This window comes from Panthera pardus, unplaced genomic scaffold (genome assembly GCF_024362965.1).
Source record: "Panthera pardus isolate Hobbes unplaced genomic scaffold, ASM2436296v1 HiC_scaffold_22, whole genome shotgun sequence".
Lineage (NCBI taxonomy): Eukaryota > Metazoa > Chordata > Mammalia > Carnivora > Felidae > Panthera > Panthera pardus.
This window is the reverse complement of record NW_026526788.1, coordinates 57,619,562-57,642,992: the sequence shown is the minus strand read 5'-3', so window position 1 is coordinate 57,642,992 and position 23,431 is coordinate 57,619,562. Positions and strand designations below refer to the sequence as shown.

General features: G+C 42.0%; 1 long non-coding RNA gene across 2 annotated transcripts in view; it reads left to right on the top strand.

The window, feature by feature from the left end:
- Window positions 1-16,863, top strand: part of LOC109272752 (uncharacterized) — a 68,373-nt gene extending 51,510 nt beyond the window's left edge. Inside the window, exon 3 of one of the 2 annotated variants that reach the window (XR_002082588.2) lies at window positions 15,231-16,863. This is a non-coding gene — a long non-coding RNA (uncharacterized LOC109272752). Of the gene's footprint in view, window positions 1-15,227 lie in introns of both variants that reach the window. The other variant, XR_002082589.2, reaches the window with a different exon arrangement.
- The last annotated feature ends 6,568 nt before the right edge of the window (window positions 16,864-23,431 follow it).

Below are 23,431 nucleotides of genomic sequence, written 5' to 3'. Positions count from 1 at the left end.
CATGTTCTCTCCTGTCTCCTCGTCACTTTCAGCTCCAGTTCTCTACTGCCCCTGTCCTGAGACTTTCTGTCCCTTGTTCCACAACTGTGCATTCCTTTGGAAGGCTCTCAGTTCAGACTGAGAACACCTATAGTTCTGTCAGGTAAAAGACTCACCTGAGGTACCTTCTGCAGACCAGACCACCCAGGGCAGAGGAAAAGCCTTTAAGGAGCTCTCTCATCGTTTTGTGAGCCTGGAGGGAAGATAAACCTCTAGAAGAAAATCTAAGTAGGGGACATGCTCTTTTCTGAGGTGCCGGAGGTGGAGCTGCCTGACTTCTAGTACAGCCCCCTCCTCAGAGCTCCCAGCAGCACCCTCTGTGCTGTTTATGAATTGGCGTCAAAGTCTGGGGCTGTGGTGGTGAGCCTGCCAGAGCTGATGAGGCCATAGCATTTGTGGGAATTCTGTGACTCCAGAAGGCAAAAGGTCAGTTTCTTTTCATTGACAGTGTTCTTGCTGCCCGAGGGTTTATCTCTGGGAATCTTGACTGGTTTCCAGGGTCAGGCTTCACCTCCATTGTTATCTGGAAACACAGGAACAGCCTTTTTGTCGGGCTAGACTGGGTTACACATTGGACCCTGTTCCTCACGGCTCTGTAATCACGCCCTTCCCCCATGAGTAAAGTTCTACCCTCTTCCAAAACAGCGGGAAGAGATTTTTAAAAAGACTCAAACCTGCTCATATTCCTCTCCTACACATATATTTGAGCTTGATTTATACTCCCCTCTCCTTTTCTCTCTGGGCGCTTCAGAAGTCCCCATGAATGTGATCCAACGTTGGAATGCACTCTGGAGTTTGAGGACACGCCCGAGATACCCTGCAAACACTTGTCTTTCACCCATCCTCATACACAGAAAGGATGTGCCCATATAACCCCTGAACTCACACATGACTCCACCAGTCCACAGCCACACTAAAAGTGGGTTCGAGTTACACATGTGCTTTCTTACACCTCAGCTCACACACTCCCACCTGGAGGCTTATGTACACAGGGCCTGTTCATTCCCAGTAGAGCCAACATCTGTGTTCACAGCCACATCAAAAACACATCTTTGGGTTTCTAGGAAACAAATGGCAATAGAGAAGGGAAACAGGGCATCTGAAAGAATGGCTCTGCTCCTTCCTCTTCTGTCCTAAAGCAAAGCAACCAGGATCTTTTGGGCTAATTTGGTGTGCTGGGCTGCAGTGTAGACTCTTACAATAGCTCTGATCTGACTCCAAGACTAAAAGCAGCAGTCTCCTTCCCTGCCATGTCTGCTGGGTGCCTCCAGCTGTCCTGGGTGATTCTCCCCAAACACAAACTATTAGCATTTCCTGTTAAAACATTTCTAATAAATAAATGAATACATCATCTTCCCAACCCGAAGCAGGTCTGAAAGCTACTAGGAGCTCCTCCGAGCTAAGAACGGACATGGACCACCCAGCACCAGCCCACTGGCTTAGGGCCAATGCTGCTTTTGTTTGAATTCCTGTATGAGTAACTGCTCAAGCTGACGCCAGCCAAACTCAGTGAAATATTATTTTTAATATTAAATAAATAGATGGTGGGATGTGTTGATCTTTTTTTTTCCCTGTAAGTTGCAGCATCACACAACATAGAAACCGGCTCTTGTATCCAGATTTCCTCAGAGAGCAGAAAGAAGGTTGACATTGTCTTTGACCTTCTTCATGGAGCCTTTCCCCCCACCCCAGGAGACAGAAAAGACCCAGTTGGTGTTGACAGGACCCTATTTGGAGTCAGCTGGGACTTTAAATTATAGCAAAGCTTGCATAGGATCACCAACTATTTTTGTTCATTTTTCTCACTTACTGTTTCCTTCCAATAAACAGAAAGCACATGTTCTTTATATAAAAATCAGAAGGCACAGATCAATAAGAGGCTGCTGAAATACCACTATCCACGAAGAGATAATTACTGCTAAATTTTGGTGAATACTCTTACATTTTTATATGTATATATCCCACTCATGAATGTTGATTTCACAAAAAATGGGCTCACATTGTGTGTGTGTGTGCGTGTGTGTGTGTGTGTAATTTTTACACACAATTAATTTGGGGCTTCTATTTCATAGTCCCCTAAAACTCTACTTGTAAGGACTGCACAACGCCCCACCGTTTGCATATGCCACAGGATGCTCAACCAGACTCCCGCTGTTGTATATTAAGCTTGTTTCCAAGTTTTTGCAATACAAACAAACTCCAGTAAACAAATCCTTGCCTAAATCTTTGCTTACATCCTTAATTATTTTCTTAGGATAAAGTCCCCAAAGTAGCATTTTGAGACTTTGGGTACATACTGTCAAATTTCCCCTCTGGAATGATTATACCAACTTACAGTGCCAACTAGCAGGAACTCCAAACCTTCCCCTGCTTGTTGTCATGCTGCATATTCTTCTTCTTTTTTTAAATGTTTATTTATTTTGAGAGACGGAGAGAGAGAGACAGAGTGCGAGCAGGGGAGAGGCAGAAAGAAAGGGAGACACAGAATCCAAAGCAGGTTCCATGCTCTGAGCTGTCAGCACAGAGCCCAACCTGGGGCTCGAGCTCACAAACCAAGAGATCATGACCTGAGCTGAAGTCAGATGCTTAACCTACTGGGCCACCCAGGTACCCCTGCATATTATTCTTTAAAAACAATCTTTGACAATTTGTTCGGCAAAGAAACCAAAAAACAAAAACTGATCAACCTTAAATATTTAACATGAGAGGTGAACTGTATGGAACTTTTTAAGTCTAGGAGGTGGGTCCTTGTGGGTGGCTGCAATGTTGGGCAGTGAAGGGGACAGACAGAAAAGGACTGGCTGTGATGGCCTTGAGGAAGGCTCAGACAGGTGAGAAGACTTTAACATCAAGCAATACTGGATGAAGTCAGTTCTCTGAAGTTCCAGGGTGAGTCAAGACAAGAGGCTCTACCATGAGAGGATTCCCAAAATGCATTCTCAATGAATTTCATTTATTTGGAGGGAAAAGACACTGAGGTCAAGGAGGTTTGGGGAACGTTGGTATAAATCAGGCTAGACCTATTTTTTCATAACAGGATTTCGCCTGTAAAATACTAATGAGGGATGCGGAAGCTCCAAGCGTGGAGGGGTGGTTGTATACAATGGTTCCTGGTTCCTGAGCTTATTTAAGCACAGATCCAGACCCACCTTGCATCTTTTTTATTTTCCACAGTACATCTCATGAATCTAGCACTTGGTGGAACATCCTTTAGGAACCACAGACTGATGCTGTAAGTGGAAAATAGTTTTCACACAAAGGGCAGAGAATGGGAGATGGGACAAGAAAGAGGGGATGGGGGAAGAGACAATGAAGAAAACGAGGAAGCAGGAGAATGGAAGGAAAATGAGAAAAAAGGGACAGAACAGAAACACAAAGGGGAAAGGAAAGGAGAATAGGATGTAGAGAGAGAAGGGGAAAATTTAAGAGAATGAGGAAAAGAAAGAGTGGAACAGGAAGTACCAGTAGAGAGGCCCCCTGGGACTAGAACCACATCCCCACTGCTTTTAGGAGAGACCCAGGTGCCTGTAATCTCCTCCATGCTCAACTCCTGTTCAGGCCACCCCAGCCCCCCAGCATGTCACTCTCTATGGAGGGTTCTCTCTGGCATTGTTACCCATCTTGCAGCCCCTTGTTCAATGGTTGGTACTTAAAATGCAATAATTCATTAGCAAGGGAAACTCAGAATATAGAAATAAATGGTGGCTCCTAAAAAAACCTAGAAAAAAAATAATACATAGAATAAGAAAATCCAAAAATTACTACTTCTCTTATTGATGTCGTGTAGCTTCTTGTAGCACAATAGGATGTGACCAAAACTAAACAAACATTCTCTACTCAGCCAGGAAGTCTAGTTGCCTAAAGAAACTGACAGCTTTTAAATGCCAGCTGAGCCTTTCACCCAAGAGAGCCTGCTTTCAAACAAACTGAAAGTACCAAAGTGGTAAAATAAATTCCTAAAAGCTTAAGTGCAGTGCATGTACACAGTGCTGAATCCTTTAGAATTCCCCAACAAAAAGATATTTACTTATTTAATGAAAGCTATTTGCTATTAAAAAAAAATCTCACGTAACACAGGCTAAGATAGAAGTAGGCATTTTGAAATAAACTCATAGAGTCATCCAAATTGAAAGCCTCTAGAGTTCTCAGTAAATTTAACATCAGATTTCATTAGAACAGTGATTCCCAACCTCTTAATCACTGTGACTTTTTTTTTTTTTTTAGGATTGTTCTTTGAAGCCAGTCATTTATCTTAGGTCTTTGCTCTATTCAATTCCACAGTTATTCATGAGTTCCATGCTGGACTGTCTGGTTGGCCAATGATATTCCAAAAATTTCTGTAATTTCAAAAATGTAAGTTACAGTGACTAGTGTGATACACCTAGGGTCAGTGAATACAGTTGATACTATTCTATCCAATAGAAAAGAAACTTGGCATTTAGTTAACCTAGTCAACCCCATCAGAGGCAAGGAGTTGGCCCTTCATACTATTAAAAATAAGACATAAACCATTATTACTGATTTTATAAATACCCCACCAATCCAAGACCCCAAGGGTGAAAATCCTTGCATTTGAGATTTTTCTGGAAACCTTCCAGCTTTCAATATTTGGTGCATACTTAAGAGTTGACTCATCTTAGGCCTCTAAACCAGGGGTGGCCAGTGACAGCACATGTGTTCCTGTTCTCACTTTCTGTGCCTGTCGCAGGCGTCTCTAATCCATCTCTACAAACTTTCCCATTGAATGACTTTGTTGTTGTTGTTGTTGTTGTTGTTGTTGTTGTTGTTACTTCTTAATACAGTGTTTCAAGCAACCAGTGAATCAGAGCTGGTGCTGAAGATAAAACCAGCTTGTCTTTCCTGCTCTACCCCATGTCTTAGGTGATTTGTTCATAAGGCAAGTGCAGGGGATACAGGCTCAGAATTCTTCTGAACAGGGATACTTGAGATTCCATAATAAGGGTGGAAGATGTAGAAATGGGGGGAACTAAGGGATGCCAAGTCACAGAGAGTAAGATGACTTTTATCTCCATTGGCAGCTGATTATAAATAGCCCTTTATCATTCTTTTTGCTTTCTGTACTCCTCTTCCTAACACAGGTGCAAGGATTGGATAAACAGGTATGGAAATAAACAGGAAAGGTTAGTTTAAGAATGGGTTAGTCTAGGCTGGGGAAACTTCCAAAATGGTCTTGGAATAATACTGGTACCACCCTGCAGGGCCATGGCAATCAGAGTTTCCTGGTCTCCCAAGTCCTTTCTCTCACATTAATTCCTTGGAGCTTGCCAGCCCTGTGAGAAATGCAGAAAAGATGTCATGTTCTCTTTTTATTCATGAGGCAAGAGAAGATTAAAGAAGGTGAGTGGTTTTGCAAAGTCACATGGCTAGGAAAGGATGGAATTGGAAAAAGAACTCAGATTTGAACATTTCGAGGTCAACGCTCTTTCTGATGCATTTGTGTTACTCACATTGGGGTATAATGGGCCAGGATAGGAAGGGTAGGGCCAGGCGATTATTTCAAAGATTTGGGATGAAATGGCACTTCTCAAGATTTTCTCACATCTTGATATAAAAAATGTAAAGGCACATTATGAAGTAGAACACAGAATTTGCAAATTTTTTATGATAAAAATACAAGATTTTGAAGCTATTGGCTCTATGTGGACCCATTGTGGCCCTTTCCCAGACTTCTGATGATGCTTTCACTGTTCCCTTCTGGTGGTAACAAGGGAAATGGATTATCCTTCACCACACTACCTCTCACCTCTTTTTCCCTCCTCCTCCTTGCTCTTCTTTGTCATTTTTATTTACATAAGTGATGTTGCCATTCTCAGAGACCCCCAAAGGTAGCTTGCTTGTAATTCATCTCAGAGGCCTGGGGCTGCCATGGTCAGGCTCTGGTGAGGGTCTATCCCTGGATTACAGACAGCTGCCTTCCTGCTATGTCCTTATAGGGCAGAGAGAGAGAGAAAGGCTCTCTGCTGTATCTTCTTATAAGCACACTAATTTCATCGTGGAGGCTCTGCCCTCATGGCCTTGTCTGAACCTAATTTTCTCCCAAAGACCTCATCTTCAAATACCATTGCATTGGGGTTAGGGATTCAATAAATGAATTTGGAGGGAACACAATTCAGTCTATAGTGATCAGTTAGGATGATTTCAATTGTAAATAATAGAAGATCCAACTCAAGAGGCTTAAACAATAAGAGGCATTTGTTGGCCCAGATAACTGGAGGGAAATTAGGGTGAGCCCCAGGATTAGGTGATACAGATCCAGAATTAGGTGAACCATATCATCAAGGACTTTGATGGCCATAGTGTTGCCTTCATACTAACACTGTTTATTCTCTCAATGTGGGATGTCTGAAACTTTGGGCTTCCTGGTTCACCTCTGTGAACATGTCTCATTAACCAGAATTATGGTATGGAGTGATTCCCAAACCAGTCACTGTGGCCAGTGTGATGGACTTTACTGATTCACTTAAACCAAAGTTCACTCCAAGAGCTGAAGGAAGATTCTGAATTCCACAGCTGCTTCATAATCTAGGAGAGAAAGGAGCCAATCTGGGAGGTGACTATGGTGTCCACTACAAGTTCCTCTTAACAACTCTCCACTTAAACTGTTGACTGTAGCTGGTACATGGCAAGTTCTAAGTAAGTATGATCTGTCTAACTGACTATCTGCCTGTTTATTATGAGCTAGAGTGAAGATCCTGGGAAGGGTAATAACGGGATGGACCCTACAGAAAACATGAAGGGAAAGGCTATGAATATTAAGGTCAACACCCCTCTGGACTCTTATCTTGTGGCAACACAAAAGAATTCAAGAAAGGGATGGAGATCTCTGGTCCTGAAGACTGCATTTGGGGTTTCACTGGGTTCACACTTCATTTGCATCCACTCCTTTCTCCAGGTCTGGGAAGAGCCATATTTATATTTCTTCCACACAGAAATTGGCATCATATCATGTCAGCTTTCTAGGATCTGAGTTTTTATTTAAATCACTTTGCAAATGATTTCAGAATATATATATGAAAATATAAATATGAATATAAATAGATATTTATATATCATTAATATAATAATAAAATAAATATATGTATGTTGGGAATTCATGATACTAAGTGTAATAAGCCAGTCACAAAAGGAAAAATACTGTGCGATTCCACCTATGAGGTATCTGGAGTGGTCACATTCATAGAGACAGAAAGTAGAACACTGGTTGTCAGAGGCTGGAGGAAGACAGATGGGGAGCTACTGTTTAGTGGGGACAGAGTTTCAGTTTTGCAAGATGGAAGAGGTTTGGAGATGTGTGGTGGTAACGGTTTCACAACAATAACTACTGCTGAACTGTATACTTAAAAATGGTTAAGGTGGCAAGTTTTATGTTATATGTATTTTGCCACAGTTAAAAAAAAAAGTCAGGAGTCATATGTGGGCTTCGCTTTCTTTTACCTTACTGTCACCATCATTCTTTTTTTTTTTTTTTTAATGTTTATTTTTGAGAGAGACACACACATCGTATGAGCGGGGGAGGGGCAGAGAGAGGGAGACACAGAATCCAAAGCAGGTTGCAGGCTCTGAGCTGTCAACACAGAGCCCGACACAGGGCTTGAACCCATGAACCGTGAGATCATGACCTGAGGTGAAGTTGGGCGCTTAACTGACTGAGCCACCCAGGCGCCCGCCATCATTCTTTAATAGCCTCTTTTCTATTTCCATTATAAACATCTTACTTGAATGGCCAGCAAAATTTTTTCCCACCTCAGGCATCTGGACTTTTTTTTTTTTTTTTTAATGGTTAAATTTAGACTTTCTATTGAGGTACTCTATATTTCTTTCTAGATTTACAATGTTTTTTTTTTCTTCCCCTAAAACGTGCCTTTCCATTTTTACCCTCCGTGACAGTGGAGTTCTTTTGCAGCTTTTTTTCTTTTTTCTTTCCCAAATAAGCTAACTTTAGTTAATTTTAGCCTAACCACATTTTGGGTAGGATTTAGCAAAAGCCAAATTCTACCACTTATTGGGGCTGTAGCCTGAATGTTCCATGCCCCCCTCCCCGGGTGCTTTCTCAAGGGTTACTTCCTCTGCCAGGCCCTTTATGAACATAATTTCACTGGGTTACCCAGCTTCCCTAAGAGGTCTGTATATCACCACCATTATACACGGGGACACTCAGAGGGAGTTAGGTAACTTATTCAAATCTCTCAGGTGGTGTCTTTGGCTCCAAAGCTTTGTAATGTCTTTCTTTCTGTACTACACTGCCTGCACCCTGTCTTTTCCTTCTACTCCAAGGCATTAGGATATCTCTATTTCCGACCCCTTGGAGCACTGAATCCCTTTGTGGGGATTGAAAAAGCCTGCTAGTGAGAGCTGGCAGTAGAGTCCTCTGCTGTAGAGATGGGTCATCAGAGCTTTCGGACTCACCCCTTCTGTCTCCCCTGTCCAGCTGCCCAGGTCTTGCTCTCACCCCAATTCTCCAGCAGCCATCACCACACCTAACCCAGTGGACACTTCGATCCTCTCCTTGAGCCAGCCTGGGTGGAGACAAATTCCCATCTTCCCTGTTTTGAGCAGAAGCAAGGAGAGAACATATCAAAAGTAAAGGCACATTTACTGTGAATGTAAGATGAAACCAAATCAAATTGCAACCAGGAAAGACAAAAGGGGGATCTTTTTCATAATTGAACTGCAGTCCTTCCAGAGTGGCTGAGGATTGATCTGGCTGCAGCTCTATTCCCCATCTGCCCTCCAGATCTCCTCAAGGGGAAAGAAGCCAAATTTTGACTCCTTCATCCTTCCTGGGCCAACAGTGGGTCTGGGGCCAAATGGACCATTGCTCCTAGAGCCAGAACCCTCACATCTCTCCAACATCAAAGTGACGTGATACCTGGAACCTACTGCCCTCTCTTGGAGGGGAACTGGTAAAGGAAACTAACATATTGAGCATTAGTGTGAGAAGAGCATGGGATGTGAAGACATGCCCACAAAAAAGGCGTTGCAAGGAAGAGTTAAGAGTGTGTTCAGATTTCCAGCAGCATCCACCACTAGTGGTGAGATCTCAGGCTGGGCAAATCATTCCACCCCTCTGTGTCCCATTTCCCTCTTATGTTGGGTATCTGAGAGGACTGAAGAGGTAAATGCACACAGCACTCAACAACATCCCAAAGTGTTCACTTTTATCAATGACCCTATGCATTAGGTGTCAGTACTCCAACTGCACCAATGAGGCAGCCTTTGAACGCAGGTCTGCTGTGGTCAGGGCTCACATTCTTTCCATTTCCCTATTGCAGTGGCCCTAGTATGAGGACTTGTTCTCATACTGCCTTGCACCATTACCAAGCTGCACATTTGTGGAGTCCTTAACAGCCCTAAGTAAATAGCTGTTTGAATTGAATGCATGAATGCCCATGTTAGTGAAAGGAGAGGAAATGATTTGAATTTGAGAGACAGAAAAAGCATTTATATCAGAAGCAAATAGATTAATTCATTTAGACAGTCAGTTGGTTAATATTTACAGAGTATTCATAGGATACCTGGCCCTATTCATATAGGTTATACCATTGGGGATGCCTGGAGGAAGTGGGGCAGGTGGGGAGGGGGCAGAGGATTGGAGGCATGGGGAAAGTTGGTCTAAAAAAATAAAAGTCTGAATTATAATATTTAATATTAATATTACTTTATAGTCTTCAGGCAATTGTAATCCTCAAACTGAGCTAAAAAAAAGTGTTAGAGAAAGTAAAAACTGATAATGTGACTTATAATAACTGTATTAATAGTTGTTATATAAAAATATATATGTCCTCTTCTATCCCCAAATCCTGGTTACATGAATGCTTTGTATAATCTCTCAAAGCTAGTGATTTTAAATTCCAAATTAGCACAGACCCCAGGTGAAGGTTTTTATTGGATTGCTGCTATGGGCAGAAAGTACTTATAAAAAAGACACCATGCCTTGGATTGAAGGACAAGATTCTAGAGAGCAGGACTTTGTGTCTTTTAAATATTTTTCATTAACTTATTTTTAATTTTTTTTAACTGTTTATTATTTTTGAGAGAGAAAGAGAGAGACAGAGTGTGAATGGAGAAGGGGCAGAGAGAGAGGGAGGCACAGAATCTGAAGCAGACTGCAGCCTCTGAGCTGTCAGCACAGATCCCAACATGGGGCTTGAACTCACAAACCATGAGATAATGACCTGAGCTGAAGTTGGCCACTTAACCAACTGAGCCACCCAGGTGCCCCAGAATCTCATGTCTTGAAGGAGGTTTATGTTCCTTGATTCAATCATTCATTAGATTTATGAAGAGGACAGGCAGCAAATAGGAACCTCAAAGGTCAGAGGCATGTGCAGTTAGTTGGGGGTAACACCACCATAGCTGGGAAGGCTTGATGTAGTTAGGGTTGTGGGTAGATTGGTGGAGAGGGGGGAAGAGAGAGAGGAACCTGGGCCACAGATCCCTCAGTGTGGGCATCTGCAGGTTCAGACAGGTGAGGGAACAGACAGGTTGAAGCAGGTTAGATCACAGGTGACACAGGAAGAAAGGGCCCTTGGGAGTGGCTCTCAAGCATGAATCCTTGAAATAAGTGTTGAAATAGAAGTGAGATGAATCTGGAGACCTCACTCCTCTTGCAGCCAATCTTGAGTCACTAAATGGATTCTGGTTGTTGCAGAAAGGGGACTCTCGGAGGAAGTCTAGTAAAGTGCCTCCAAGCATATTTGAATCCCAATCTGTCACAGGTTGAAGAATCTTGGTGAATCACTTAATCTTTAGGCTTCTACTTCCTCATCCATAAAGTGGGGATGACAACAGTATCTGCCTCACTGGGGTTACGAGGATTAAAGAACTTGATGAATGTCACAAGCTCACCATTGTCCCCAGCACCTTGGTGCTCCATACCAGGCAGTGATGATTATTATTGCACTGGAGAGACCTAGGGCTATCACTTTTGGTTTGTGAGCCCCGCAAGGGCAGGTTCTATGGTTTTATCTTTAAGTACTATTAAATTACTTAGTTGATCATTGTTATTGTTGCTAATAAAATAACATTTAGCTTTCCTGAAACATGGCTTCTGCCTCTAGTGGTGACTAATACCTGATAACAAGCAAACTCTCTGGAATCAACTCTTCCAGGGTTTTTTCAACCAGAAAAAATAGATGGCTGAAGAATAGCCATACAGTTAAGCTGTCATGTGAGTTTTCCCCACTCCCATTGCTTGTCTTCACTTTATTCCCTGAACCCCAGATCCCAATAAAGGAGATAGCATAGACAGAAAGAAGAAAGAAATATGAAAGCAAAAATAGTTTTTGACTCAGAGGGTTGGAAGGCATTGAAGGTTCTCCAGACCAACCACCTCACAGTCAACAAAGAGTGATAACAGTGATGTCAAGAAGGAAATGGAGAGAAGTGGAAGGAGGGAGGGAGCCCTCCAGAGAGAGGCAGGGGTAAAGGATATAAAGTGGCTGGACAGAAGCTTTGCTCCTAATTACAATGTTAACAACTGATTGGTGTCATGCTGGATAGGCTGAGATCCTCGGGGAGTAGACAGGAGGTCTCTTCTCCCTATCTTCTCCCACTTAAATTTCTTAGTACTTGATGCATCTTTCCATCTTTCTTTGCAATCTTTTTCCTTTTGAAATGTCTCTCTACATCTCTTTTATTCTGAGCATAAACTTTTTTTTTTTTTTTAGAAAAGTCCCTTCACTTCCTTATTTTCTCTCCCTCTGCCTCTCCAACTCTCTATCTCCTGCCCTTTTGCCCTTCTGTTCTGGTTGCTTATTTCCTTTTCTGTCTTACTTGCCATCCATCTTGCTCTAATGCCACATATGAGTTTTTATTCATCCTCAGCCCAAGATAACTCCATCCCTTCATGGAGAGGAAGATCTAGGAAAAATCCAGAGCTCTGGGTTCTGGCCCTTCTCTTATTGTGCAGCTCTGTTATTCCTTTAGTGTTTTTAATTCTCAGTCTCAGCATTGAAAAGAGAGAATGAGCTAGGATACTGCTCAGTACTGCTCTCCATGAATTACATTTCAACTAAAGGCTTAGAAGACACAGCTTCATTGTTTAAGATGCAAGATGTTCCAGCCAATGTTATGCCACTGATGTTATGCTTTTATGGGATGAGATATTCTGGTGGAAACCCAGCCTCAGCTACTCTGCAGCCTACAGGCATTGGGACACTTTGTAATATTTGGTACACTTTGCTTTGGAATTATGGAGACTTTGGCAGAAAGTTCTTTCAAAGTCAATGTAGTCTACCCTGTCCCCTGATGTCTGCATCCCTGAATCCAGGGAAGGGGACACTCACTATTTCCCAAGACAGCCCAGTCCATTTCATGGCCAAGTAAGAAAGCTGAATTTTCAAAGAAAACATTCTCATGTTTGGTCATGGTGGTGGTTTGCTTAGCAAACTATCCGTCCATGAATGACAGTTATTCTCAATTCTCAGCAGCTACAGGTCATTCCCCTCCAATCAAGTTCTTTGCAAGAGAAAGGGCTCTAAAATTATCAGAATACTGGATTGTTTGTCTTCCTGAAATTTACAGATGTAGAGATAAAAATGTGTTTGTCGTGCAGGGATCCGTCCTCGTCAGCCTCATCATCAGGCATAATAATGTCTAACACTTCTGTAGACTTACTAGGCACAAGACATTATTCTAGCCATTTGTATATGTTAAATCAAGAAAATATGATTTCTCTAAATAACTTTCCTATTTCCTTCCCTAAAGGGGTTTGAATATAATGACACATCAACAAGAGAAGGAACCTAAATGTCATCTGGTCCAATCCCCAGCTTTGCCGATAAATCCCAGAGAGGTTATCTGCCTTACCTTAGGTCGCCCAGCTATAGTGGTAGAATGGGACCTCAAGTGTTTTAATAACAAGCTCACTATTTAGAGCCAGGATCAAGGAAGGTATGTAGGGAACCTGAGATTCTTTTTCTGGAATACTCTGCCTCATTCTGCTTTACCTGTGGCTAGTACTCAGCCATAAAGGTGCCAAAATCACCCTTCTATTTTTCCTACCTTCTTATCTTTTAAAATAAGCCCTTCTTTGAATCTCCTTTCAGCACTTGTATCATCTGTCCTTTCATTTCCCAGTATACTTAAAAACTTTTCGAATGTAGCCAAGTGAGTTTCTCTCCAGGTTAAAGTGAGATTTCTGGTTTTGGAACAAAACAATCATTTCAACTTCATTGCCATTGACTCTTATCAGAACAATTGCCAAACACAGTTTGGTTGACTAATTCAAGATCTGTTGGATCTTTTTCCTTTGGTGGCCTGTAGTAAAGGATATAAGAAACAGTGGGAGGGCAGGTGTCATGGAGAGGAGACCTTTGGGTAGAAAAGGAGATGGATAGTATCTTTTCTGGTTACATGTTGAACAGAACATCTCTCTGGAGGGAGAAAAGCAAGCTGCCTCCCTGTTTACTTTGATGGAAATCCATCTAAATTTTGCTTCTGGTACAACCCAGGAGCACAGTATGAAACTCCTGCCCAACTCTGACTGTGAACATTTCTTCCCAAGAAGCTCTATCTGTTTCCAATCTACATTTGGAACTAGGTCTGGCAATATTCATAAAGAGGAAAGATTTTGTCCTCTCAGAACACAGGAATATTCTATGTCAGCAGCTGCCTTTTTCTCAATATGAGTTTGGTGCATCAGTTATTTTAAAATCATACTTGCCTTCAAATGTTGACAACTTTATAAACAGTATGGACATGGACAGATAAATCAAATTCAATTTATAACTAATGCTAAGGTAATTCCCAAACGATTTTATTGTACAGAATATTATTCAGAATGTTTGTTGGGTTTAAGTTTCTCTTGTTTTTTATTATTTACTTTTATTTATTATTATTATTATTATTATTATTATTATTATTTTTAGAGATAGAACGCAATTGGGGGAGATGAGCAGAGGAAAAGAGAATCTTAAGCAGGCTCCACATTCAGCGTGGAGCCCGACCTGGGGTTTGATCCCACGACCCTGGGATCATGATCTGAGCTGAAGTCAAGAGTTGGACACTCAACCGAGTCATCTAGGCACCCCTTATTTTTAATATAGATATAATTATAGTTGTATTTGTTGGGAAAAAGTACTTGAGAGATTGGTTGGTTTTTAGTTAGGTTTTGGGCAAAAGTGTGTTTTCCTCAGTTGTACGAACTTTTCTCCACTTCCTAGCTAGAAAGATGGGGTTTGTGTGCATTTTAGGGTCACACATACCTGGGGCTGAATCTTCATTCTACCACTTACAGTTGTGGAAGTGTGTGTGTGTGTGTGTGTGTGTGTGTGTGTGTGTGATTTAGTCCTTTGAACTTCGACTTCCTTCTGTGTAATAGCACTTCTCTCACAAGCCAACCCGAGTGTCAAACAAGATATTTGGAAAGCACATGGAATAAGTTTGCATAGTGCTAGGTATATAGACACTCAGTAAATGTTAGCTTCCCTGTTTGTGTGTGTGTGTGTTTGGAGTGAAGAAGGGAAACTAAGTTGACGAGTAAAAATTGGAGGACCATTCCAGAAATAAACAATCAAACTAACAAAAAAAGTCAAACACAAAACAGAAAGGAACTGAGGGCTGAGAAATGGCAAAAACATTTAGAAAAATGCTATCAACAGGTATTTACTAAGCTATTTATATGTTTAGGTCCTTTACCAGGTGACCAACACGTGGGACTCAAGGATACACTCGGTTTGAAGAGATAAGATTTATTCATTTGTAAAATAGATAATGAAAATGCAAAGAAGTTGTTCCTCCTGGAGTTGAGAGGAGAGAGCAATCTCTGTGCTTATGGCATCTTTGGAGACAAGAGAGAAGTTCAGTGGTGCTGAGGGTGGGAGGCAAGGGCAGATGAGAAAACCTTGACATGACCAGCCTTTTGAGTCTTATGACTAAGGCTTGGGAATGGCTGAACAAGGTGAGACAACTGAGTTGTTGTTGTTGTTTAAATAGCAGTGGTGAAAAATGATCTTGATATTTTTTTGAACAACAGAAAATCCCAAACAAGCCTAAATGGGGCTGGATAGTCTCACTGCATTTATGCTAAGGGAGTGGTGGTGGGTGGACAAGCTGAAGCCATACAGTGCACACTCCTGGCTTCCTTATTGGGACTGAGAGATACCCATACCCTTTGTTGAGTTACTTATCCGGATCCTCCTTAAGCTCCCTTTCTTTTTTCCCAGCAGATCCCGGGAGAGATGTCCTTTCAACCCCGTGTCTCTGCTAAATGCCTTTTGGATCTAAGCAGTGGAGCCCATTGGATGACTGGACTAACTCAGAGACTATTACTGAGGCTTATTAGGCTGGCAAAAAGAATTCTAGCCAAATCTTCCAGGTTAGAAGAGAAATGACAGCTGCCCCCGAAGGGATTCCCAGGATGGAGCACAGCAACCATCCTACAAAGGGTTAATACTCCCCCTCCCCTGGCCCCCAACTTGCTGCCAGAGATCAGCTAATCTGATAATTACAGCAACAAACACAGTTTAGACAAACAAGACCTGACCCTGAGGGTTTGGAATGAAAACATTTACTCTCTCCCTCCCCAGAGAGACGGTGCCTGGAGCGTACACACAGAGACACTGGGAAAATACCCCTGTGCTGGAGCGAGGGGTGAAAACATCTGTGTTCCTGAGCTGCTTGGGAAGATAGCGTTAATGGGGAGGGGGTTCAGTGGGGGAGGCGGAGGAGTGGGCAGTGGTGCAGTGGGAGGGTGTGCAGGCTGGGAGCAGATGGAACATGTACCCATAACTGGAGCTATAAGCCAATTGTAATTGATTTTTACAGCAGAGGCAGAGTGCAGGGAGAGGTACATAGGAGACTCAGCGATTCAGAATTCTAGTGAAAAACCTGGAAAGTGGCTAAGTGGGGAGAAGCGTCCTACAACACCAAAATGGGGTCTATTTTTTTTTTATTAAAAAATGTTTTTAGTGTTTATTTATTTTTGAGAGAGAGAGAGGGAGAGAGAGCGTGCATGAGAGAGCGGGGGAGGCACAGAATCCAAAGCAGGGTCCAGGCTCTGAGCTGTCAGCACAGAGCCCGATTTGGGGTTCAAATCCATGAACCATGAGATCATGACCCCAGCTGAAATTGAGCCTTAACCCACTGAGCCACCCAGGCACCTGAGGATCTATTCCTGACAGCTAGAGGCGAGGAATATTCAAAACAGCCCGATTCTAAGTCAAGTTGACATCTGCCCACCAGGGAGTGAGGGGCTCATCCTTTTCTCACCCCCAAAATTTGGCTTCAAATTCTGCCGGCTTCAAAACATGTCAAACTATTTCCCCCCCTTTTACTTCTAAATGCTGGTTCCTAGAAGAAACCTTTCTGGGTTGCTTAAACGGGAGGGGCTGGTGTGGCTTCAGTCTGGAATTCCAGCAGTTACTCCTTCCCAACTCCACCCTCATCATTTCTTTCTTACACTTGGCTGATGGTGTGTCAGCCGGTAAATGCTTCCTGGCCACTTTGAGCTCTCCAAATTATGGTGAGGCATCCAAATGCTTGGGGGATTGCAGATCACTATATGGATTACACCCAGCTAAGAGGAATAACTGTGATTGATGATAGGATCAAGGTTTAAAGTGAATTCCATAAGGTGAAAGATGGTCTAAAATCAATAAGATAGGATGTGCCAAGAATGTGACGCACTGCATTAGGTCCAATAATCAACAAGTATGAGATGGAAAGACCTAGAAAACAATAGTTTATGTAAAAACAACAACAACAACAAAGCAAAACATGTTGTGGCCAATAACTGGTTCAATATGAGATGAGCATATTTGCTTAAAAAGTAAGTACTAATAAAAGTATTGTGATCACATTAACATTTTACTGGGTTCTTAACAAAGACTGAACAAATCTTTTTTCTTTTTTTAAAAATGTTTATTTATTTATTTATTTTGAGACAGAGAGAGAGAGAGCGAATGCATGTGTGAGTGGGAAGAGGGGCAGAGAGACAGGAGAGAGAATTCCAAGCATGCTCTGTGCTGTCAGCACGGAATCCAACATGGTGCTCAATCCCATGAAACGTGAGATCATGGCCAGAGCTGAAATCAAGAGTCGGATGCTTAACCAACTGAACCACCCAGGCGACCCTCCTTTTTCTTTTTTAAGTATAACTGTTGGCTGACCAAGCACAGTGGGGAACAATTTTATTTGTCTGTGCTTTAGTTTAATATCAAATTCAAGTCCCCTATCGCAATCTCTACAGGGTCTACTTTGCAGTTGTCAGTGGCTTCCATACCTTGTTCAGCTAGGTTCACTCGCCACATGGTTTGAATCTCCTGCAGGCCCTTGTAGGTGCTCCTCTGCTCATCTGTTGGAGAGCCCCCCAGTCCTCAAGGAGACATCCTTCTTTCCAAATAGGCCAGTCTTCTTATGGCTCTGCACACACGCTATGGCCATTTGCTCTTTCATTCATTTTTTCCTGTACCCCTTGGCCAGCCACTATGTGCTAGGCACTGTTGCAGGAACTGGGTGTTCAGTAATGAACAAGGCACGGTCCCTGCCCTCATCAAGCTAATGTTCTCATGTGGGTAGGCAAATCCTAAACAAAAACTAAAAAAAAAGATTAAAAAAAAAAGGTATGAAAAGTTACCAGGTACTTGAAAAGCCTTCCACTTGCCTAGACTTCTCTGAATGTCACCTCCTGCCTCCTAATCCAGCTCAAGTGTTTTTCCCTTGAAAGCAGAAAACTGCCCCAGCTCTGTCTTCCCTGAACTTCTGGTGCCCAGGGGCTTGTAACACATAATTAACACTCAACTGGTCTCTAATTGTTTCCCCAGCTAATTTTGCCTCCCAACAGGCTGTAGGAGACATAAGCTCTTTGAAGTTATAGGATATACCTTCAATTTAAATATATTCAGTTCATCTCTGTCTAGAGTGCTCTTTAAAGGGAAATGCAAAGCACAGTTAAAACACAAGGAGGTTTTAAAGCTGATTCCCAGATAACAAGAGAACTTCCAGTGTCTCTAAATTCCTCTAGAATAAGAATGTAAAGTTAGAACAATAGTTTGTTTATTTGCTGAACCTACCTCCTCCAAAGAGTCCTAGACTCTGTAAGGAGATCCTTAAAGCAACAAACATACGTTACATGGAGTAGTTGTCGGATTAGAGGGAACAGCAGGAGAGAAGCATCCACCAAGCTCAAAAAGGGAGGAAACATAAGGGCAAACAATGGCAAACTCAGAAAAATGCTCAATCCAAAGCTGAGGCCAAACAACATTCTTTGGGGCCCTCATGTTCTATAGAATAAAAGCGCCAAACTGCCCCCTACTGAAACAATACAAATGGCCATCAACGGAGGACCGCAAAGAAATAGTGGCACCTTCATATGGTGGGCCGGGATGTGGGAGGAGTAAAAGTAGGTGAAGCTACATACACTGACATGAAGAGATGGCCACTACTACTTGCTTTAAGAAGCAGATCTCAGAACAATGCAGATAATATGATCCTTTTCATTTAAGAACTATGTTTATATATGTGTAGAAAAATGCACATAGAAATATATACCAAACTGTTAACAATGGTATTTCTGGGGATGGGGTCATAGGCAATGGAGTGGAGGAGAGAGACAGGCAGGGGAATTTAAGAATTTTTATAACTTCTGGGGAGGGGCCAAGATGGCAGAACAGCATGGAAGTCTTTTTTGCATCTCATGTCCGTGAAATACAGCCAGATCAACACTAAACCATCCTGCACACCTAGAAAACTGATTTGAGGATTAACACAACAATCTGCACAACCTGAACCACAGAACTCAGCAGGTATGCAGCAAGGAGAGGTGAACTGACGAAGAGAGAAGTGGCAGAGGGCAGGAAGCTGTTTTTGCTTGCTGACAGAGGACGGAGACGGAGAGGAGAGTATGGGAAAAGCACCCCCCAAAAGCAGCTGGAGAGAAAGTGGAAAAGTGGAAACAGCCGCAGGGACTGAACAAAAAAGGGAGAAAAGAGAAAGCAGAGGGTTTAAGTTCCATGAAGACTCTATAAATAGGGGGAGTCCAGAGTCCGAAACACCACAGCTCAATACCTGGCAGTGCTCTGGTGAGAAGGGTGAATCCCCAGGAGCAGAGTGAAGTCCGGAGGTCTTTGGGCCACATGGGAGACAAGGTTCCTCTGCTGGAAGGACATTTGGTAGAAGCTGTGTGGCCACCCGGTCCCAGCAGACCCCAGAGAATGGCCGCATTCGCTGGTGCTGGAAGAAGGTCGTTAAGGGTGAAGACTGGTGCCAGATGTGTGTTGTGATTTTCCATAATCCCTGAAATTCTGCTGCTACACAATCGCATGAACTTTTTCTGGGGCGGGCTGGCACCCAGCCTTAGTCTCTGGGCGTCAGCAGCAGCATGGTCCCGTAAATGTTCCTGAGTGCAGCTTGCACCTGGCCTTTGCTCGGTGAGACCCTCCCCCAGAAGGTCTGAGTGTTTCAAAGCCGCGGTCCCTCAGAAGTAAGGGGTCGGGAAACACAGCCGCATCTGAGATAAAACTCAGGAGGGAGGTGCTGCCTGGCAACCTGATGGCTTGGTCGCGGAGAGTGTAAAAGTGTGGAGTGACTGGAAGCCGGAGACAAAAGACAGGTGTATGATCACCGATCGCGGAGGACAGAGATACTAGAGACTGGGTAGCTGGGTGTCGCCATTTTCATCCCTCGGGCGCATGCGCACAGACACCTACAAGCGCGACAACAAAACCACCCCAGTAAGATAAGCAGTGCCATCTAGTGGAGAACGGAATCATCACACTAAGCCGCGCCCAGCTGGGTCAACCTCGCTCTTCATGAACACCACAACTCTCTCTGCCTGCTTAGTTTGTGGACTATAAAGTGCTTCACAGTTTGACTTCTCGGGGAAAACAATGTAATTTCAATCGTATTTCAGTCTGTTCGCTGGTCCATCTATTCAATTTTCTCTCTTTTTTTTCCATTTCATTTCTTTTTTTTTCTTAATCACAGAAAGAGAAAAAAATCATTTTTATTTTCAATTTTTATTAAAAATATTTTTCTTTTTTTTAATATATGAAATTTATTGTCAAATTGGTTTCCATACAACACCCAGTGCTTATCCCAAAAGATGTCCTCTTCAATACCCATCACCCACCCTCCCCTCCTTCCCACCCCCCATCAACCCTCGGTTTGTTCTCAGTTTTTAAGAGTCTCTTATGCTTTGGCTCTCTCCCAAAAATATTTTTCTTTAATTTTTTTCTACTATATTTTTTACTTTCTTGTAAATCTTTCAAACTCTATTTTACTTCCAACATTTCATATTATTCTATTTCATTGTATTCGTTTTTTAAAATTTTCAAATGTTTTCCTTTTTTTTCTTTTTCTTTTTTCCTTTTTTCTCTAATCTATCAAGCTCCTTTCAACAACCAGACCAAAGCACACCTAGGATCTAACGTCATTTATTTGAATTTTGTGTGTGTGTGTGTGTTGTTTTTAATTTTTTAATTTAATTTTTTTTACTTTATTCATTCCTTTTCTTCCTTCAAAATGGCAAAATGAAGGAATTCACCCCAAAAGAAAGAGCAGGAAGAAATGACAGCCACGGACTTAACCAACACAGATACGAGCAAGATGTCTGAACCAGAATTTAGAGTCACGATAATAGGAATACTAGTTGGGGTTGAAAATAGATTAGAATCCCTTTCTATGGAGATAAAAGAAGTAAAATCTAGTCAGGATGAAAAAAAAAATGCTATAACTGAGCTGCAATCTTGAAATGATGCCACGGCAGCAAGAATGGATGAGGCAGAGCAGTGATTCAGCAATATAGGGGAGAAACTTGTGGAGAATAATGAAGCAGAAAAGAAGAGGGAGACTAAGGCAAAAGATCACGATTTAAGAATTAGAGAAATCAGTGACTCATTAAAAAGGAACAATATCAGAATCATAGGGGTCCCAGAAGATGAAGACAGAGGGAAAGGGGTAGAAGTGTTATGTGAGCAAATCATAGGGGAAAACTTTCCTAACCTGGGGGAAGACACAGACATAAAAATACAGGAAGCACAGAGGACTCCCATTAGTTTCAACAAAAACCAACCATCAGTAAGGCATATCATTGTCAAATTCACAAAACACTCAGGCAAGGAAAGAATCATGAAAGCATCAAGGGAAAAAAGTCCTTAACCTACAAGGGAAGACAGGTCAGGTTTGCTGCAGACCTATCCACAGAAACTTGTCAGGCCAGAAAGGAGTGGCAGGATATATTCCATGTGCTGAATCAGAAAAATATGCAGCCAGGAATTCTTTATCCAGCAAGGCTGTCACTCAAAATAGAAGGAGAGGTAAAAAGTTTCCTAGACAAACAAAAAAATTAAAGGCGTTCATGACTACTAAACCACCCTGCAAGAAATTTTAAGGGGGAGTCTCTGAGGGGAGAAAAGATGAAGAAAAAAAAGCAACAAAGACAAGAAAGGACCAGAGAACACCACTAGAAACTCTAACTCTACAGGCAACATAGTAGTAATCAAAAATCTCCCCAAAAACAAGAGTCCAGGGCCAAATGGCTTTCCAGAGGAATTCTATCAAACATTTAAAGAAGAGTTAACACCTATTCTCTTGAAGCTGTTCCAAAAATAGAAATTGTCTTGAAGCTGTTCCAAACTCTTTCTATGAAGCCAGCATTACCTTGATTCCAAAACCCCACTAAAAAGGAGAACTATAGACCAATTTCCCTAATGAACATAGAAGCAAAAATCCTCAACAAGATATTAGCCAACTGAATCCAATAATGCATTAAAAAAATTATTCACCAGGACCAAGTGGGATTTATACCTGGGATGCAGGGCTGGTTCAGTATCTGCAAAATGTGATTCATCACATCAATAAAAGGACAAGAACCACATGATCCTCTCAATAGATGCAGAGAAAGCATCTATTGACAAAATACAGCACCCTTTCCTGATAAAAAACCCTCAAGAAAGCAGGTATAGAAGGATCATACCTCAAGATCATAAAAGCCATATATGAAAGACCCAACGCTAATATCATCCTCAATGGGGAAAAACTGAGAGCTTTCCCACTAAGGGGAAACAAGACAGGGATATTCACTCTCACCACTGTTATTCAACATAGTGTTGGAAATCTTAGCCTCAGCAATCAGACAACACAAATAAATAAAAGGCATCCAAATCAGCCAGGAGGAGGTCAAACTTTCACTCTTCACAGATGACGTGATAGTCTATATGGAAACCCCAAAAAATTCCACCAAAAAACTTCTAGAACTGATCCATGAATTCAGCAAAGTCGCAGGATATAAAATCAATGCACAGAAATCGATTGCATTCCTATACACCAACAATGAAGTAACAGAAAGAGGAATCAAGGAATCGATCCCATTTACAATTGCACCAAAAACCATAAAATACCTAGGAATAAATCTAACCAAAGAGGTGAAAAATCTATACACTGAAAACTATAGAAAGCTTATGAAAGAAATTGAAGAAGACACACACACACACAAAAAAAAAAAAAAATGGAAAAAGATTCCATGCTCCTGGATTGGAAAAATAAATATTGCTAAAATGTCAATACTACCCAAAGCAATTTACATATTCAATGCAATACCTATCAAAATAACACTAGCATTCTTCACAGAGAACAAACATTCCTAAAATTTGTATAGAACCAGAAAAGACCCCAAATACCCAAAACAATATTGAAAAAGAAAACCAAAGCTGGAGGCATCACAATCTCAGATTTTTTTTTCTTTTTTTTTTTTTAATTTATTTTTGAGACAGAGAGAGACAGAGCATGAACGGGGGAGGGGCAGAGAGAGAGAGAGACACAGAATCAGAAGCAGGCTCCAGGCTCTGAGCCATCAGCCCAGAGCCCGACGCGGGGCTCAAACTCACGGACCGCAAGATCGTGACCTGAGCCGAAGTCGGACGCTTAACCGACTGAGCCACCCAGCCGCCCCACACAATCTCAGATTTTAAGCTGCATTACAAACTGTAATCATCATGACAGTATGGTACTAGCACAAAACCAGACACTCAGATCAATGGAACAGAATAGAGAACCCAGAAATGGACCCACAAACATATGGCCAACTAATCTTTGACAAAGCAGGAAAGAATATCCAATGGAATAAAGACAGTCTTTTCAGCAAGTGGTGCTGGGAGAACTGGACAGTGACATGCAGAAGAATGAACCTGGACCACTTTCTTACACCATACACAAAAAGAAACTCAAAATGGATGAAAGACCTAAATGTAAGACATGAAGCCATCAAAATGCTAGAGGAGAAAGCAGGCAAAAACCTCTTTTACCTCGGCCCCCGCAACTTCTTACTCAACACGTCTCCAGAGGCAATCGACACAAAAGCAAAAATGAACTATTGGGACCTCATCAAAATAAAAAGCTTCTGCACAGTGAAGGAAACAATCAGCAAAACTAA